Here is a 21,037-nt window from a genome sequence, read left to right as displayed (position 1 = left end):
CTTGATCATGGTGAAGAATTCTTTTTATATGCTGTTGAATTCGATTTGCTAGTATCTTATTGAGAATTTTTGCATCCATATTCATCAGGGATATTGGCCTGTAGTTCTCTTTTTTTACTGGGTCTCTGTCTGGTTTAGGAATCAAAGTAATACTGGCTTCCTAGAATGAGTCTGGAAGTTTTCCTTCCCTTTCTATTTCTTGGAATAGCTTGAGAAGGATAGGAATTATCTCTGCTTTAAACGTCTGGTAGAACTCCCCTGGGAAGCCATCTGGTCCTGGACTCTTATTTGTTGGGAGATTATTGATAACTGATTCAATTTCTTCGCTGGTTATGGGTCTGTTCAAGATTTCTATTTCCTCCTGATTGAGTTTTGGAAAAGTGTGGGTGTTTAGGAATTTGTCCGTTTCTTCCAGGTTGTCCAATTTGTTGGCATATAATTTTTCATAGTATTCCCTGATAATTGTTTGTATCTCTGAGGGATTGGTTGTAATAATTCCATTTTCCTTCATGATTTTATCTACTTGGGTCATCTCCTTTTTCTTTTTGAGAAGCCTGGCTACAGGTTTGTCAATTTTGTTTATTTTTTTCAAAAAACCAACTCTTGGTTTCGTTGATCTGCTCTACAGTTTTTTTAGATTCTTTATTGTTTATTTCTGCTCTGATCTTTATTATTTCTCTTCTTCTGCTGGGTTTAGGCTGTCTTTGCTGTTCTGCTTCTATTTCCTTTAGTTGTGCTGTTAGATTTGTATTTGAGATTTTTCTTGTTTCTTGAGATAGGCCTGGATTGCCATGTATTTTCCTCTCAGGACTGCCTTCGCTGCATCCCAAAGCGTTTGGATTGTTGTATTTTCATTTTCTTTTGTTTCCATATATTTTTTAATTTCTTCTCTAATTGCCTGGTTGACCCACTCTTTCTTTAGTAGGGTGTTCTTTAACTTCCATGCTTTTGGAGGTTTTCCAGACTTTTTCCTGTGGTTGATTTCAAGCTTCATAGCCTTGTGGTCTGAAAGTATGCATGGCATAATTTCAATTCTTGTAAACTTATGAAGGGCTGTTTTGTGACCCAGTATATGATCTATCTTGGAGAATGTTCCATGTGCACTCGAGAAGAAAGTATATTCTGTTGCTTTGGGATGCAGAGTTCTAAATATATCTGTCAAGTCCATCTGATCCAATGTGTCATTCAGGGCCCTTGTTTCTTTATTGACCGTGTGTCTAGATGATCTATCCATTTCTGTACGTGGAGTGTTAAAGTCCCCTACAATTACCACATTCTTATCAATAAGGTTTCTTATGTTTATAAGTAATTGTTTTATATATTTGGGGGCTCCGGTATTTGGCGCATAAACATTTATAATTGGTAGCTCTTCCTTATGGGTAGACCCTGTAATTATTATATAATGCCCTTCTTCATCTCTTGTTACAGCCTTTAATTTAAAGTCTAGTTTGTCTGATATAAGTATGGCTACTCCAGCATTCTTTTGGCTTCCAGTAGCATGATAAATAGTTCTCCATCCCCTCACTCTCAATCTAAAGGTGTCCTCAGCTCTAAAATGAGTCTCTTGTAGACAGCAAATAGATGGGTCTTCTTTTTTTATCCATTCTGATACCCTATGTCTTTTGGTTGGCGCATTTAATCCATTTACATTCAGTGTTATGATAGAAAGATACGGGTTTAGAGTCATTGTGATGTCTGTATGTTTTATGCTTGTAGTGATGTCTCTGGTACTTTGTCTCACAGGGTCCCCCTTAGGATCTCTTGTAGGGCTGGTTAAGTGGTGACAAATTCCTTCAGTTTTTGTTTGTTTGGGAAGACCTTTATCTCTCCTTCTATTCTCAATGACAGACTTGCTGGATAAAGGATTCTCGGCTGCATATTTTTTTTCTGTTTAGCACACTGAAGATACTGTGCCAATCCTTTCTGGCCTGCCAAGTTTCAAAGGTGAGATCCATCACGAGTCTTATAGGTATCCATTTGTATGTGAGGGCACGTTTATCCCTTGCTGCTTTCAGAATTTTCTCTTTATCCTTGTATTTTGCCAGTTTCACTATGATATGTCGTGGAGAAGATTGATTCAAGTTATGTCTGAAGGGAGTTCTCTGTGTCTCTTGGATTTCAATGCCTTTTTCCTTCCCCAGTTCAGGGAAGTTCTCAGCTATCATTTCTTCAAGTACCCCTTCAGCACCTTTCCCTCTCTCTTCCTCCTCTGGGATACCAATTATGTGTATATTATTTCTTTTTAGTGTATCATTTCATTCTCTAATTTTCCCCTCATACTCCTGGATTTTTTTATCTCTCTTTCTCTCAGCTTCCTTTTTTTCCATAACTTTATCTTCTAGTTCACCTATTCTCTCCTCTGCCTCTTCAACCCGAGCTGTCGTCATTTCCATTTTGTTTTGCATTTCGTTTAAAGAGTGTTTCAGCTCCTCGTGACTGTTCCTTAGTCCCTTGATCTCTGTAGCAAGAGATTCTCTGCTGTCCTCTCTACTGTTTTCAAGCCCAGCGATTAATTTTATGACTATTATTCTAAATTCATTTTCTGTTATATTATTTAAATCCTTTTTGATCAGTTCATTAGCTGTTGTTATTTCCTGGAGATTCTTCTGAGGGGAATTCTTCCGTTTGGTCATTTTGGATAGTCCCTGGAGTGGTGAGGACCTGCAGGGCACTTCCCCTGTGCTGTCTTGAATAACTTGCGTTGGTTGGCGGGGCAGCAGTCCGACCTGATGTCTGCCCCCAGCCCACCGCTGGGGCCACAGTCAGACTGGTGTGTGCCTTCTCTTCCCCTCTCCTAGGGGCGGGATTCACTGTGGGGTGGCGTGGCCCGTCTGGGCTACTTGCACACTGCCAGGCTTGTGGTGCTGGGGATCTGATGTATTAGCTGGGGTGGGTAGGCAAGGTGCACGGGGGCAGGAGGGGCAGGCTTAGCTTGCTTCTCCTTAAGTGATCCACCTCAGGAGGGGCCCTGCGGCAGCAGGAGGGAGTCAGATCCGCTGCCGGAGGTTTGGCTCTGCAGAAGCACAGAGTTGGGTGTTTGCGTGGAGAGAGCAAATTCCCTGGCAGGAACTGGTTCCCTTTGGGATTTTGGTTGGGGGATGGGTGAGAGAGATGGCGCTGGCGAGCGCCTTTTTTCCCCACCAAACTGAACTCTGTCGTCCTGGGGCTCAGCAACTCTCCCTCCCTTTGTCCTCCAGCCTTCCCGCTTTTTTTTTTTTTTTTTTTTTTTTGCCTTCCTGCTTTCTGAGCAGAGCTGTTAACTTATGACCTCCCAGACACTAAGTCGCACTTCACTTGCTGTCGGAACACACTCCATCCGGCCCCTCAGCTTTTACCAGCCAGACTCAGGGGCTCTGCTTGGCCGGCAGGCTGCCCCTCCACCCCGGCTCCCTCCCGCCAGTCCGTGGAGTGCGCACCGCCTCGCCGCCCTTCCTACCCATTTCTGTGGGCCTCTCGTCTGCGCTTGGCTCTGGAGACTCTGTTCTGCTAATCCTCTGGCGGTTAAGACCCACAGCTGATATCATCCTCAATGGGGAAAAACTGACAGCTTTTCCTCTATGGTCAGAAACAAGACAGGGATGGCCACTCTCACCACTGTTATTTAAGACAGAATTGGAAGTCCTAACCTCAGCAATCACACAACAAAAAGAAATAAAATCACCCAAATCAGCAAGAAAGAAGTTCACACTTTCACTATTTGTAGATGACAGGATACTCTATGCAGAAAACTCAAAAGAATCCTTCAAAATTACTAGGACTAATACACGAATTCAACAAAGTCTCATTATAAAATAAAAGTACAGAAACACTTTGCATTTCTATAGACCAATAATGAAGCATCAGAAAGAGAAATCAAGGAATCAATCCCATTTACAATGCACTAAAAACCATAAGCTACCTAGGAATAAACCTAACCAAAGAAGTAAAATATCTGTACTCTAAGAACTGTAGAACACTTATGAAGGAAATTTAAAATGACACAAAGAAATGGAAAAATATTTCATGCTCATGGATTAGAACAAATATTATTAAAATGTCTATACTACCCAAAGCAATCTACATATTTTATGGAATCCCTATCAAAATAGCAACACTACTTTTCACAGAGGTAAAACAAATAATCCGAAAATCTGTATGTACCACAAAAGACCTCAAATAGCCAAAGCAATATTAAGAAAGAAAAGCAAAGCTGGAGGCATCACAATTCTAGACTTCAAGTTATATTGCAAAGCTGTAGTCATTAAGACAGTATGGTACTGGCACAAAAACAGACAAATAGATCAGTGGAACATAATAGAAAAACTGAGAAATGGACCCATAAGTATATGGTCAGGTAATCTTTGACAAAGCAGGAGAGAATATCCAGTGGACAAAAGGCAGTATCCTTCACAAATTGTGTTGGGAAAAATGGACAGCAACATGCAGAAGAATGAAACTGGACCACCTTCTTACACCATACACAAAAATAAATACAATATGGATGAAAGACCTAAACAAGAGACAGGAAACCATCAAAATCCTAGAGAAAACAGGGAGAAACCTCTTTGACCTCAGCCAGAGCAACTTCTTCCTAGATTCATCACCAGGGGCAAGGGAAGCAAAAGCAAAAATGAACTATTAGCACTTCATCAAGATAAAGAGCTTCTGCATAGTTAAAGAAACAATAAACAAAAGTAAAAAGAAACCTAAAGAATGTGAGAAGATATTTGCAAATGACATATCTGTGAAAGGGTTAATATTCAAAATACAGAAAGAACTTATTATCAAACTCAATACCCCAAAAATAAATAATACAGTGAAGGAACTGGCAGAAAACATGAACTGACATTTTTCTGAAGATGACACCCAGATTGCTACATGAATACATGAATAGATACATGAAAGATGTTCAACATTTCTGATCATCAGGGAAATACAAATCAAAACCACAATGAGATGCCACCTCACACATATCAGAATAGCTAAAATTAACAACATATGAAACAAAGATGTTTGGTGAAGATGTGAAGAAAGGGGAGCACTCTTACACTGTTGGTGGGATGCAAACTGGTGTAGCCACTCTGGAAAACAGTATGGGGTTTCCTCAAAAAGTTAAAAATAAATCTACCCTAGGCCCAGCAATTGCACTACTAGGTATTTCCACAAAGGGTACAAAAATACTGATTCAAAGAAGCACATGCTCGGTGATGTTTCTAGCAGCATTACCAACAATAGCCAAATTATGGAAAGAGCCCAAATGTCCATCAACAGCTAAATTGATAACGACAATATTGCTCATATATCAAAAATAATAAAATCTTATCATTTGCAATGATGTGGATGGAGCTAGTGAGTATGATGCTAAGTGAAATAAGTCAGAGAAAGACAAATACCATATAATTCCACACATATGTGGAGTTTAGGAAACAAAACAGATGAACATAGGGGAAGGAGGAAAAAATGGAAGGGAGGCAAAACATAAGAGACTCTTAACTATAGAGAACAAATTGGGGATTGATGGAAGGAGGTGGGGGGGTGATCAGGTACATGGGTGATGGGTATTAAGGAAGGCACTTGTGATGAATACTGGAAGTTATATGTAAGTGATGAATCACTAAATTCTATACCTGAAACCAATTTTACCATACATGGTAACTAATTAGAATTTAAATAAAAACTCAAAATAAAAAAAAGCTTATATAGTGATCTATACCATTTATTTCTCAATAAAATTGGAAAATAAACCTAAAAAATTAAAAATCCCTGCCTCCAAGGGAGTTATCACCAGGCCATTCTCTCTCTCTCTTTCTCTCTCTCTCTCTCTCTCTCTCTCTGTGTGTGTGTGTGTGTGTATGTTGTTAAATTCCAAACTTTATGAGATATCAGTAGCTGGCCTGAGACATTCTCAAATTCCTGAAGAACTGCATCAATGTTTAGAGCCAATATCCCCTATTTAGTAACCTGTTTCACTCTCCTTTGTGCAAACTCTGATTTGGACATCACAGATTGAGGGTAGGAAGGGGGGAAATAATACAAGAATTGTTACTGTTGCTTCCAATATAAATGATGATATATGTACATAATGTGGCCACAGTGTAAATAAAATGATTCACTCTTTTGTACAGTTAGCATGTTTAACTTCTTACTCATTAAAAAAGACACTTTAATAATAAGAACCTCTTCCGTTTAAGTTTCAAAACAAAACTGTGTGTTTTTTCCCTTTATACCTCTCAAAGAGGAAGCAGATACAGCTGTGTGAGAACTGTTGCCAACATCGGCAAAATTTAAATCTGACAGCTTTACAAAAAACATATTCTTAGTATATTAAGCTTGTGCATGGGAATAAACGTGTGCACGCACGCACAAACACACAGAACACACACACACACACACACACACACACAAACACGCAAACTCCTTTTAATGAAAATAGGGTGCTATTTATCTATCTTGTCCCCAGCCCAAGAGAAAACTAATTGGTATTAGCTCAGAGGGTCTATATAACTCCACAATGATTTTCAGATCTGTTTGCTTGTGCTTAGAGTAGACTCATTAGCTTTATTCCCTTCTACTGTCATATGGTATTTTTTTTATTTTAACTCTCCAATTATTTATGTGTGTACATGATATAAGGAACTATATGGCAAAATTTGAGCAATAATAGATGTGGTATTGCTTGTAAGGAACATAAGACCTAGAGAGGAGATGAAACAACTACAATACTCACTATATTTTACCGCTTGTTTTTATTTAAATGCATAGGTGGTATTCCTTAAGAACAGGGTCGCTCCTCTTAATCCCCAATAAAAGATCAATATCATGTGAAGTCTTTTTAATGATCCTTGAGCACTTGGACACTATTTGTTGCCATCCATTTTCCCAAAGCCCAGACATTTGGTCAGTTCAGTATTTAGATTGTTGAAAATGAAAATAGTAGAAGAATTTTCCAATGCTGTATCTCTAATTCTGAACCAACTGCTACCTAGTATGAATCTGCAAACACTTAATCTAAAATAATGAGAGTTTTAAAAAGCAAAACAAACAAAAACTAAAATAAAATAACAAGAATTTTATGGGTGTGCGTCACCCTAACAAACTGCATTATCTACAAGAACAAAGATCTGGGGCACCTGGGTGGCTCGGTCGGTTAAGTGTCTTACTCTTGATTTAGGCTCAGGTCATGATCTCACAGTTCATGAGTTAGAGCCCCATGTTGGGGTCTGCACTGACAGTGAGGAGCCTGCTTGGGATTTTCTCTCTCCCTCTCTCTTGGCCCCTCCCCTGCTCACACTCTCTCTCTGTCTCCAAAACTAAATAAACATATATATATATGAGCTCATACATATGAGCAAATATGTCTGTCTTGTTCATCATGATATTCCTGCACCCATCACAATGCTTCTAACATAATTGTAATCAATAAATATATTTTTTTAATATTGAAGTAAATGAATGATGTAAATCATCTCTAAGACAAACATTTCTCCCTGTAGCATCATCTTAGTTATCCCCAGGCAAAACCCTCTTTCAACCAAATTAGTGGGTAGATACAATAAATATGCTATATTTGGTAGTTGTTGTCATCCTTTTTGGGGGCAAAAGAGATGACTAAATGACCTATACAAATATCCCCACTCCATGATTCCATGATGCAATGGAATACGGAAATTTTCAGCTTGCCATCAAAGATTCAGGTAGTTTTATTAAATGTTTTAATGTATATTTATTTATTTTGAGAAAGAGAGAGAGAGAGGAATGAGCAGGTGTGGGGCAGAGGGAGAGGTGGAGAGAGAAAGAATCCCAAGCAGGCTCTGTGCTGTCACCACGGAGCCTGACATGAAGTTTGAATCCACAAACTGTGAGATCATGACCTGAGCTGAAACTAAGAGTTGGAAGCTCAACGGACTGAGCCACCCAGGTGCCCCAAGGATTCAGGTAGTTTTAAAGGTAGAAAATATGAATGAAATTGGAAAATTATATAATATAAACCCCAAAAGTAGCATTCATTGCCAAGGACCTACCTTTCAAATAGGCATAATGAATTGTACAATTTTGCAGCAGTTTACATGAGGAGTTCATACAAGGGAGATAGTATCTCCAAAGGAAAACATAAATGATGATAGTTCAACTTGAAACCCAGAAGGTAGGAATCCTGAAGAAATGGTGTTTCATTGACCTACTGAGTGTGTTTTAGGTTTGTATTCATGACCATGGAGATCACCAATTACTAGTGTTCTAAGTGTAATATGATCTTCTTGAAGGAGAGAAAGGGCTTAAGAAATACCTCCCCATGCCACAGGCAATTAAGGAGAATGAAAGCTCATGGGCAGCATGGAGTTAAAAGTAGAAGTGTCAGTGAACAGAATGTTATTTTATTGACCATTTTAGGGTTAGGGTTCATTTTAGAAAAAATTTGGAGAAAATATTCGAAAGGAGGTTTTCCGATCTTATTTTAAAAAGCCTTATACTGAAACTATGCAAAGGGAAAATGCCTTTAAAATATTGTGTGCTTGAATCTGATGTCCTATGCTTTGTACATAGAACAAAGCAAGAAAAGCACTTGGAAAAGAATTTTAGTAATTATCATGAGAAAATAATAGAGAAGATATTTGGGAGCCATAGTTTTAGCCTCAGGTGTCTTATGCCAATGGAGAGAGTATGGGTGAGAAATGAAAGCATCTTGAAATTCTCACACAAAGAGGTTAAATAGATTTGAATAAGTGTCACTGAGACTTTATGGCATGGTATTCAGTGAAAAATTGTAATTAAAAATAATAATCTGTTCAAAAACAGATTTAACAGGACAAAGAGCATAAGATGTTGCAAAAATACTGAGTGGCAAAAAAAATCCATGAATTCAAAGGAAGAAAAATGGTGAGGACAAACAACAAAATAATATGAAAGTGGGAATGCCATACAACCTGTTTGGCAACAGGGAGGTTATGGATGATACCTTGTGATATTTATCACACAATTGGCACATTGAAAAAAAATAAAAGGAGACTACAATTTAAAGAAATATGCCTGAAGTCTCAGTGTTCTGAAATCAAAGCATATGATAAATCTTTGACTTTCTTAACAACTTACCTCATATGCACTTAAAGAAGCAATGGAGAAAAAAAAGTTTCGCTGGAATCAGGAATGTCAAGAACATGCATTGCTCACATGTTAAGTATTTGATTTCAGCAAAATATTTAATAAAAATGGTCTATGAGTGTTTTGTGGATAAGTTGCTAAAATGTGAATATGGATTGTACTATCCAAATGGTTTCTAAGAGCACTGAGCAAGACACTAACTCAAGAGTGTTATATTGATTCAAGGTGGCATTTATTACTGGAGGCAGGACAGTTACCTTTAAGTAGTGTAAACAGTCAGAAGTCATATGAGTTTCAGAAACACTTTAAATGCATAGGCAAATAAATTCCTTTATTCCTAGAAAACAAAACATTAAGTGACGTGGTGACTCTTTCAGCTAGGTATGCCTCTCTAAAAATAGACTTCAAACTACTAACTCAAAGAAAAGTAGTATAAAGTGTAGGCAATCAAATCCATCAGCAAAAAGCAAACAAGGATGTCAGATATAGAGAGACTTTTAAGGATGGAGCTTCCCTTCACAAATTCTTATTGGTCAAACAACTTTGAAGCCAAGCAAATAGCCTAACTCCTCAAGGGATCTAGGGTGTTCTCATCCTTTATGTGGTCATTTACAAAATTATGAACTTCTTCCTGACTAAATATAAAGATAATTCTGGAACTGCTTACATTAGCTACCAACGGGATACTAACTGTGGAGCAAATAAGGAGAGTTTCAAGTGAATTTATCAAAATAATTGTGGGAGAATACTTTCAGTTAAAAAATAAATTGGTATAATTGGAATAAAATCATAACTCTTTTGCAAGTGCTTCTGCATATGCTCTATCTTTGTTACCTTTAACAATTCAGTTAAAATTAAGTGATTACCCCATGTGTGGAAAAGTTCTGATCTACTCTTCCATTCAATTCTTAGCATAATGAGAAATGATGCAGAAATTGCTACTTTTAGACAGAAATTACCTCTCTTAACTTTGTTGAATTTTATCCACCCTCTGCATCTAAATAATACAGAAAAGTGAGAAGACAGGTGGACTTGTCAAATTATAACTAAGAGCATCTCTCTTTTAGGACAAAGAAATACTAAAAATTAAAATGGAAAGAAACAAGAATTGGAAGTTATAAACACCTAACAGGATTTGTCTGTTATAATAAAACTCAGTATGTTTATAGTGCCTTTTGTTTTAAACACAAATGTTTCTCTTTTATTATTTTTTAAAGATTTTTAAGTAATCTCTACATCCAACATGGGGCTCGAACTTATAATCCCAAGAGCAAGAGTCACATGCTCTACCAACTAAGCCAGCCAGGTACCCCATGAAACCCAAATATTTCTTGATCCTCAAATACTTCTTTACAAGAACCTAAAAAGAAATATAAAAAAATACTTGCATAACTGCTTCAAAACTGTTCAAAATAGACCCTTTAAGACCCTGATAAGATATGCATTATCGTAATTGGTGCATGCATGTCCATGTTAAAAGGAAAATAATTGTAAGGGTCCCTGATACCAAAACACAAAACTGGAAGTAAGCATTTCTAAAAACACTTTTCCAAGTAGAAGGGTTCAAAACTTCAATTTTTCCCTTAATATTTTCAATGAGAAGTCCATACTATTGTACAGAAACTTTCTTTTTTCAGAATAATTCCATCTTGTTTGAATTTCCTTTCTTTTTTTCAGATTCCCTAACTATATTTTCTTCATATGTTTTTTTTACACAATAAGTAACAAACAAAACAAAAGTGTATTTCCAATATGGATTAAATTTCCCATAACTTGATATTTAAGCTTTCTAAAAATAAAAAAATCAAATCTTTAAAAATAATAAATGAACCAGATGCCAAATATTCACAACAAAAAGATGTTGAAAATCAAAATTAATGAAAACCAAAGTAGATTATAACATTACTCATATTTAAAATGCTTTATAAGTAATAAGCTATTTGCATTTCTTCTTTCCATTCTGCAGATGGAGAAGTTAACATGTAGTAGGAAAAAGGTTCTTGTCCAAGGTCATGTGATATATGTGCCCTTACTTTCTTAAGTTGCTGTGTCATGGTTTATTTTGCCATGTAGTAATTTTGCAACTTCAGATCTGAGAATGATACTTTGATAACGGCAGCATAAACCCTAAGCAAAAAGCATATTTAATAATTTGAAAAAACTGGGGTGCCTGGGTGGCTGTCGTTTAAACATCTGACTTTGTTTCAGGTAATGATCTCATGGTTTGCGAGTTCGAGCCCTGCATGGGGCTCTGTGCTGACAGCTCGGAGCCTGGAGCCTGCTTCAGACTCTGTGTCTCCCGCTCTCTTTGACACTCCCCTGCTCACACTCTGTATGTCTCTTTCTCAAAAATAAACATTAAATAATAATAATAATGTGAAAAAAACTAATGCCAACTAATTCTATGACATACTAAGAAATTATAATTCTTGGATGTCTTTTAATAGCTTGACACTAACGTGGTGGATAAATAAGAGAAACTAAAATAATTTTTCTTGGAATTATTATAGTTCAGAAACCACTTAATAATATCTGTGTGTATGAATAGTGGAAGCCTGGGTATGGAGATTGTAAAGGGAAGCTCATTTGATAAACTTAACTAAGTGCATGACTAATGAACTGAACTCTGATTTACAGAATCATTAACCTTTGAGTAGGAGGCAATATAGTGGTCACCTATATTGGTGGTTTTCATTCCAGACCTATTAACTTAGACTTGATCCATGGATTAAAGTTTTGGAAGCCCTGACCTGTCCATCCTCTGTACACTGCAGGAATCCCTTCTACAATGTATCCAGTATACTGCCATCTACTGTGAACGTTTCCAATGACAAGAAGCTTATGGCTTCAGAAGTCAATATAGTTCACAATTTAAAAGTTCTGCTAACCAATTTCAACTGAACAAGCATATATTAAGAGCCTACTGTATTCCAGCCTACTATATCCCTTTATATACATTATTTCTAATTATCATAGTAACTCCATCAAAAAGGTCCTATTACCCTTATTTATAGATTAAGAAAATGAAGCTATGAGCAGCTGAATGGTTTATCCAAATTCACATAACTTAGTGACAGAACTGGGATTGAAAACTTTTACTTCCTGAGGCAAACATTTTCTCGTCTATTTCTTAAAAATCCCTTATAGAGTGTGTGTTATTTCCCCAATTTACAAATGAGAAAGCAAATATTGGAATGCTTTAGTGATATTCAAGGTAAAACAACCAGTGACAGATTGGTAATTCAAACTCAGTTCTCTTTGACTACAAAACCTGAGATCTTAACCATTATGCCTTAGACCTTCTCATACATTTGAGTATAATACATTGTAATTTAGAAAATAAAAGTGTCATAGAGAAGGGGGCAGCCAACTCTAGCAGTAAAGGGGATCAATTCAGCTCTCTAGGTAAGGTGCAATATAACCTTTGTTCCAAAAGGTAGAGATTATCCAGGTAAACAAAGGAGAGGAAGACAATGGGGGAAGATGAGCATATAAAAACATGTAGAGCTAGAATATATCACAATTACAATCTACCTGCATATGCCTTCCACATATCATTCTGGATGTTCATTACATTTTTTTATCTGTCATCTCACCATCCCTTATATTTCTTCAAAACTCTTATTACTATAATAATAATGGCTATTACTTATTGAATACTCAACCATATGCCAGGAACTATCCACAGAAATTTACATGGAATGACTCACTTAGCCCTCAAATATTCCTTGAGTTGGGAACTATTAATATGATTATTTTGCATATGAGAAAACTAAGGCAGAGTAAGAGCAGCTAACTTATACAAGGTCATAGATCCAGTAAGTGAGTATGGATTTGAAGTCCAGCAGTCTAGCTCCAGAGCCTCGTTTTATAACCACTGTACTCTACTGCCTCTCTAGTTGGCCTTATATTATGTACTTAATCTGTTCCACTTACTGTCTCTCTACTCTGACTGGAATGTAAGTTCCTTAAGGATATGGACTATGTCTATTTTGTAAATGCTGTATCTCCAGCACCTAAATAATACCTGGCATATATGAGATGCTCAGCAAATAATTGTTCTGTGAATGAATTATTTTAAGACATTTGTTTTAGTATCCACTACATACTGGGTTGTTCTAGGTGTTAAAATTGCAAAGGAAATCTAATCCTTCTCCCACAAGATAGTTCTTAAAATAAGTAAAGACAGGTTTTGTACCCTTTTTAACTTTCTTCTTTTCTAGAATTAATAGCCTTATTCTGTTCCATCATTTCTCATGTCACATGATATTATCTAGGCCTTCCACTCTGGACAGGAGCAGTTCATCAATAAAAATAAGGGGTACACAAAACTTAGCAGAGTGCTTTAGAAATGATCTGACCCCCTTTTCTAATATTCTGTGTTTCTTTTAATGCAACCCAAGATTGTAATTGATTTTCTAGCAGCTGTATCATATTATTCACCCTTGTAAAGTTGGAAATAAAATAAAAGGCATACAGTCTTTTTTTAAATTTTTTTAATGTTTATTTTTATTTTATTTTATTTTATTTTTTTGAGAGAGAGAGAGACAGAGTGCAAGGAGGGGAGGAGGAGAGAAAGAAGGAGACACAGAATCCAAAGCAGGCTCCAAACTCAGAGCTGTCAGCACAGAGCCCGATGCAGGGCTCAAACCCACGAACCATGAGATCATGACCTGAGCAGAAGTCAGACGCTCAACCGACTGAGCCACCCAGGCGCCCCAGGCATACAGTCTTTTTAATAATGCTATGATACTAATTCATTCCTTGTTATATACTGTGCAGTAGAAATTCTCCAAATGTCTCAATTTTTAAATCAGTGTAGAGAACTTCATAATTACCCCCTATTAAATTTCATCTCATAACTTCAGGGGCATTCTTCCAACCTATAAATAAGTTTAAAACTTGAATTTGATTCATCTTACCTGTTATCCATCTCAGAATTGAGGCATCAGCATATTCTTCAAGAAAGACTGCACTGTCTTCATTCAGATAATGGCTCAATATATTGAAAGGGTCAGAAACAAATGCACAGTTTTGTGGCAAGGCACTAGAGACCTTTCTTTAGGTCAACAATGATACACCAATCAAGACTTTACATTCGATTATTCAGCAAGTTATGAATAAAAGCCCACCTTTACAGTGTAATCCATATCTATATTTTAGCATTTAGTTCACACAATAATCACAGATCCTTCTGATTTTTCTGAAATCAAAATAATTTTGCATGTAATTTATGTCCTTGACAATCTTGATTCCAGGGAAAATCTTCCCTTTATCATTTCTTCAAGTGTAATCAGATAAAACTGTTCATCAAGTCAAGAGGTCATAATATGTTCTGATTTCAGAACACTAAAACTTTAAGCATATTTCTTGAAATTGAAGTTTCCATTAAGATATTTTGTCATTGTTCCAGTTGCATGATAACTATTAGAAACTATCATCGATGTCCTCCATTTGATCAAACAGGTTGTATGAGATTCCCACCATTATTTTGATATCTTTCCTCACCATGTTTCTGCCTCTAGATATATGGATTTTTTTAACTATTCTGTATCTTTGAAACATCTGATGCTCTTTCTCCTGTTAAATCTATTTTTGAATAGATTATTACCTTTGATTGCAGTTTTTCATTGAGTACCATCCCATCAAGTCTCAGTAACATCTATTTTATTGTTTAACTTATTTGTGCTAAAATTTCAAACTAATTTCCAAAGTGTTTGCTACCATTTTTCAGTATAAAAATAAATGCAAGGAAATCCTATAATTAGTGTGTCTCATTCATTCCTTTTATTTTTAAGTCTATTTATTTATTTTGAAGGAGAGAGAGAGAGAGAGAGAGAGAGAGAGAGAGAAAGCTTGCAAGGGGGAGGGACAGAGAGAGAAGGAGAGAGAATCCAAAACAGGCTCCGGTGCTGTCATTGTGGAGCCCAATCTCATGAAATGTGAAATCACGGCCTCAGCCATAATCAAGAGTCAGACACTTAACTGACTGAGCCACCCAGGAACCCCTCATTCCTTTTTATCTATTCAAACTCCAGGACTATTTTGCTCTTACTGCACCTTCATGTTTTTTGGACTCTATCCCAAACTCCACCTAAAATGTGTGCATTTTGAAAGAGACAAATAGTCTATTCTAGTATATAGTCTAAGCATCTGCTGTGTACAAGAAGGAAGACCATTGATCTTACTAAAAAACTACTGCCATGCTCATTGTCGCCATGCTGCTCATGAAATAAGCTCGGATTTAATGATGGAAATTTTAGGACCTTATTATAATGTGCTCATCTATTAGGTAATACGGGTAGTAAGCAAAATAAATAAATATTAATATGAATTTAAATTAAAGTAAAAATGCAAATTTGTATGTGCTTTTATCTGGAATATTGATGTCTGAAGATTAGAATTATCATAAACCTCATTAATGTGTAGTGTTGTTCAAACCAGTAGATGTTACACTGCAATTAATTGTATTAACAATTAAGACAAAGCAAATCCTTTTTAGTTTGAATGAAAGCTTTAAAATAATGATTTCAAACATGGGAAATGAAATGAATAATTTTGTTAAAAAACATTTGTCCTTTGAACTTCAGTCTATTCAATTTCTGAAATGCTTACTAAAAGAGTTCTGTTCATCACATTTTAAACTTTAAATAATTATACTACCCAGTGTGCATTTATGTCAAACAGTAGCAACTGATAATACTAGTTTATAAAACATTTATATTAGATTATACAGTTGCTCTTACAGTTAATTTTTTAAATTAACACTAAAAATATAAAAGCAAAACTTTGCTAGTAAGGTGATAAACTGAAAACTGTTACAGGGAACTTGTTCAAGAAGGCCAAATCTTCTGAAATGACTTGAAGCCTTAGATCTAATGACGGTAATATCTTACACTTGCTAAAGGAAATCAATATATTCTTCTATTGTTACTCTCTTTGCCTGTTGATCATGTCCATATCTGATAATGGCAAAGTGAGATCATTCCTTGAGTAGTGTCAGCTGGAAAATGCTACCTGAACAACTATTATTAAATAAAGCATTGATGGGGCTATAAAAACCTTCCCATCATGAGATAATCCTTTCAAATAATATCTTATCATTAGAAATATATTGAAATGTTGGGGCACCTGGGTGTCTCAGTCAGTTAAGCATTCTACTCTTGATTTTGTCTCAGGTCATGATTTCACAATTTGTGAGATTTGAGCCCCACATCAGTCTCTGTACTGACAGGATGGAATCTGGTTGGGATTCTCCCTCTCCCTCTGTCTCTCTGCCCCTCCCCTGCTTGTCCTCATCAAAATAAGTAAACAAAAAAAAAATTTAAAAAAATATATAAAAATGTTGAGTACTATTGCTAATAACTTCATTAATATGTACCAATCTTCATTTCACATGGACAAACCCAATGGCCTTACGTGTACATACGTGCACACACACACACACACACCATATCACAAGGCAATGGGAATAAAAGAAACATGGTAAATGAAAAAAAAATATATGAGTCACAGAGGTTAATATCACCACTTGAGGCATACCATTCCCAGATGGTTTTAAAGTTTGTGTAGAGTTCAGAAGTGTTTAGGAAATGGAATTAAGACAAACCTAATGTTACACATTAGGAGGGGAATGAAGCATAACATGAGTATATTTCCTACTACAGTTCATAACTTAGCTCCATACCCAAATGCCCAGATTGGAAACTAAATCACTTAGTAACATGCATTCAATAAATTTTTGAGTGCCAGTTATACAGAAGTGAAAGGGACAGAACCAGCACTTGCTTTCACAGACCTGAAAGAGAATCAGGGAAGATAGGTAAAAGAAACCTAAAAGGGAAGATAGACAACTAAATAACTAAATATAAAGAGTGGAGAGTGCTATTGTAGGAGATTAGGGGAGAGATTACCTGCAAGTGTTTTTTGAGGAAATCACACTGACTGAGATATGAAACTTGAGTTGGAGTTCTGGACAAAAAATGTACCAGGTAGAAAAACAAAAACAAAACAAGTCCCTTACCCCTCACATGAGATGCTTCAAGTCATCTACATTTCTTACCTGAAATATGCAATAATTTTCTAGCTGGATCCCTGCCTCTAGTTCCCTCCCAGCACAACCTCTATGTAGCACACCAAGTAATTTTTCTTAGAAATCAAAATTCTTCAATGGCACAGTACTGCCTAATCTAGAGAATGCTTTGCAGACTTCCTAGCAAAGCATTTATGCTTCACAGCTTCACTCCAACTTCTTTTATTAGCTTCATTTTCCATCATTTCTGGAAAGTGATGGCCTCTTAAAATGTCTGTGACCTAATCCCCGGATCTTGTGACTACATTATGCTGCATAGCAAAAAAGACTTTAAAATATCTTTAAGGTTACAGAATTTAAAATAGGACGATTACCCTGGATTATCTACGTGGACCCAATTTAATCATATGAACTCTTGAAAGCATAGCACTTTCTCTGGTTGAAGTCAAAAGAGGCAACAGAAGAAAAAGTAAGAATAATCTGAAGCATGAGAAAAACTCAATGTGCTATATGATAAGAAGAGATGAGAAAGGCTCCTAAATAATAACCAGAACGGAAACAGGGATCTCAGCTCTACAGACACAAGGAACTGCATTCAGCCAACAATGTAAATGAGCTTGGAAGCAGATGCTTTCTCAGAGCCTTCAGATACAAGTTCAGGCTAGACAACTCATTGAACTTGTCTCTGTGAGACTCTGAACTGAGAGCAGCGAGGTTATCTCAGCTCTCTAGTCACTTTGTACTTCAGCCATCACAGCCTACAACACAGAGATTAGAATTTGCACTAAAAATTGAATGGTAATTGATTGAATTAGTGCTTTAATTTGGCTTTATTGAAAACCTGCATAATTAGTATTAAAAATGTCAACCTAACTGTTCACCAACAGAAGAATGGATAAAGATGTGGTGTACATACACACGTACACATATACACAAACAATAGAATACTATTCAGCCATAAGGAAATCCTGCCATTTGCAACAACATGGATGGAACTTGAGGGTATTATGCTAAGTGAGGCAAGTCAGACAGAGGAATACAAATACTGTATGATATCACTTGTATGTGCAAACTTAATAAAAATTGGAAAAATGGGAAAAAAAAGAAATAAAAAACCCAGAGTGAATTGATGGTTATCAAAGGAGTGGGGTTACCTAGATGGAAGAGATGTCATTTAAAGGTACATACTTGAAACTATTAACTAAATAAACCCTGGAAATCTGATATACAGTGCAGGGACTACAGACAACAAAACTGCATTTCAAATATTTAACCGGCTAAGACACTAGACCCTAATTGGTCTTACTAGAAGAAATAGTAATAATGTGACACAATAGAAGTGATAGCTGATGAATGGATAAAGAAATTGTGGTTTATATACACAATGGAGTACTACGTGGCAATGAGAAAGAATGAAATATGGCCCTTTGTAGCAACATGGATGGAACTGGAGAGTGTTATGCTAAGTGAAATAAGCCATACAGAGAAAGACAGATACCATATGGTTTCATTCTTATGTGGATCCTGAGAAACGTAACAGAAACCCATGGAGGAGGGGAAGGAAAAAAAAAAGAGGGTAGAGTGGGAGAGAGCCAAAGCATAAGAGACTCTTAAAAACTGAGAACAAACTGAGGGTTGATGGGGGGTGGGAGGGAGGGGTGGGTGGGTGATGGGTATTGAGGAGGGCACCTTTTGGGATGAGCACTGGGTGTTGTATGGAAACCAATTTGACAATAAACTTCATATATTGAAAAAAATAAAAATAAATAAAAATAAAATAAAAAAGAAAAAGAAAGAAAAAAAAGAAGTGATAGCTAACATTACAATGGCAATCAAATTACAATATAAGTGTATGAAATCAATATGCTGTACACTTTAAATTTATACAGTGTTATATCAATTATACCTCAATTCCCATGAATGAAGGGAAAGGAAAAAATGTTACAGAGAGGGAGGGAGACAAACCATAAGAGACTCTTAAATACAGAGAACTGAGAGTTGATGGGGGTAGGGGAGAGGGAAAAGTGGCTATGGGCATTGAGGAGGGCACTTGTTGGGATGAGCACTGGGTGTTGTATGGATACCAATCTGACAATACATTATATTTTAAAATAAATAAATAAGTAAATAAATAAACATGTAAAAAAATCAAAAATAAATAAAAAGTACAATTTTTTATATGTTTATTCATTTTCGAGACAGAGAGACAGAGTGAGTGGGGGAGGGGCAGAGAGAGAGGGAGGCACAGAATCCGAAGCCGGCTCCAGGCTCTGAGCTGTCAGCACAGAGCCAGACACGGGGCTCGAACTCGTGAACTGAGAGATCATGACCTAAGCCAAAGTTGGATACTCAACTGACTGAGCCACCCAGGCATCCCAATTATATCTCAGTTTTTAAAAAAGATGGAAAATGTGCCCCTCCATAAGCGTATTTAGTTGGAAAACCCTTCCCTTGTAACTACCCTTTATTTATTTCGGCAAGATCTATTCTACAAAATAGAAATTAAAATGAAATGTTTATTGCAGTCAGTATGCCCCTTTTTTCTACATCAACTTCCATCACCTCTGCTTTACCTTATGTGGAAATATTTAAGCGACCAGAACCAAAGGTGTGGTAGGTAGAATTCTAAAGATGCTCTACCAATGTTCCTGTCCCTTAGCAATCAAACATTAACTTAGACACTGTTGTGGAGGATTTTTCCAACATAATTAAAGTTCCAAGGCTATAATCATCAAGACAGTATGGTATTGGCACAAGAACAGACACATAGACCAATGGAATAGAATAGAGAATCCAGAATTGGACCCACAAATGTATGGCCAACTAATCTTTGACAAAGCAGGAAAGAGTATCCAATGGAATAAAGACAGTCTCTTCAGCAAGTGGTGCTGGGAAAACTGGACAGCAACATGCAGAAGGAAACTGGACCACCCTCTTAAACTATACCCAAAAATAAACTCAAAATGGATGAAAAACCTGAATGTGAGACAGGAAATCATCAAAACCCTAGAGGAGAAAACAGGCAACAATCTCTTTGACCTCAACCACAGCAATTTCTTGCTCAACACATCTCTGAAGGCAAGGGAAATAAAAGCAAAAATGAACCCTTGGGACCTCATCAAGATAAAAAGCTTTTGCACTGCAAAGGAAACAATCAACAAAACTAAAAGGCAACTGATGGAATTGGAGAAGATATTTGCAAATGACATATTGGATAAAGGGTTACTATCCAAAATCTATAAAGAATTTACCAAACTCATCACCTGAAAAACAAATAATCCAGTGAAGAAATGGGCAGAAGACATGAATAGACACTTTTCCAAAGAAGACATCCAGATGGCCAACAGACACATGAAAAGATGCTCAACATCACTCATCATGAGGGAAATATAAATCAAAAACACATTGAGATACCACCTCATTGAACTTTTGGAGGGAATGCAAATTGGTGCATTTAATTTTTAATTTAATTTAATTTAATTTAATTTAATTTAATTTAATTTAATTTTGTTTGTTTTTAATATGAAATTTATTGTCAAATTGGTATCCATACAACACCCAGTGCTCATCCCTACAGGTGCCCTCCTCAATAACCATCACCCTTCCCTCCCCCCACCCCCCATCAACCCCCAGATTGTTCTCAGTTTTTAAGAGTCTCTTATGTTTTGCCTCCCCGCATAACATTTTTCTCCTTTCCCTCCCCCATGGTTTTCTGTTAAGTTTCTCAGGATCCACGTAAGAGTGAGAACATATGGTATCTCTCTTTCTCTGTATGACTTATTTCACTTAACATAACACTCTCCAGTTCCATTCATGTTTCTACAAAAGGCCATATTTCATTCTTTCTCATTGTCATGTAGTATCCCATTGTGTATATAAGCCACAACTTCTTTCTCCATTCATCAGTTGATGGACATCCAGGCTCTTTCC

This window comes from Panthera uncia, chromosome X (assembly GCF_023721935.1).
Source record: "Panthera uncia isolate 11264 chromosome X, Puncia_PCG_1.0, whole genome shotgun sequence".
NCBI lineage: Eukaryota > Metazoa > Chordata > Mammalia > Carnivora > Felidae > Panthera > Panthera uncia.
Note: the sequence above shows the minus strand (reverse complement) of the source record.